This window comes from Brassica oleracea, chromosome C2, assembly GCF_000695525.1.
Source record: "Brassica oleracea var. oleracea cultivar TO1000 chromosome C2, BOL, whole genome shotgun sequence".
NCBI lineage: Eukaryota > Viridiplantae > Streptophyta > Magnoliopsida > Brassicales > Brassicaceae > Brassica > Brassica oleracea.
In genome coordinates, this window is record NC_027749.1 from 18416264 (window position 1) to 18416629 (window position 366).

At 38.3% G+C, this 366-nt stretch overlaps 1 protein-coding gene across 1 annotated transcript in view; it reads right to left on the reverse strand.

The window, feature by feature from the left end:
- The window catches only part of LOC106323603, a 3457-nt gene that overhangs the window by 1678 nt on the left and 1413 nt on the right, over window positions 1-366 (reverse strand). The gene's annotated exons all lie outside the window — the stretch shown is intronic.

Here is a 366-nt window from a genome sequence, read left to right on the forward strand (position 1 = left end):
ATTTTAAAATTTTTTTTTTTTTAAATTAAAATTTGTGAAATTTAAATTCGAAAATATAAAATTAAAATTAAAACTGAAAACATATTAGATAATTCAAAGTTCTACAAATAAAAAAAAAACATTCCGAGTTTTTGGTAAACTACGGGTCTTGAATGTTCGGGAACACCTTGTTCGGGTACATCCTCTTCATCATCTCCATCATCTGCTCGTTCAGCCTCTTCTGTGTCTCATAGCCCGCCTGTTGAGCTGTCATCTGGGTCTCCAACGCAGATATCCGATCATCCTAGTCCTTCAGCTGAGCCGTAAGAACTTCTGGAACAACATATGGCGGTGGTGCAGAAGAAGGAGCAGCCGACCGGGAGCGAC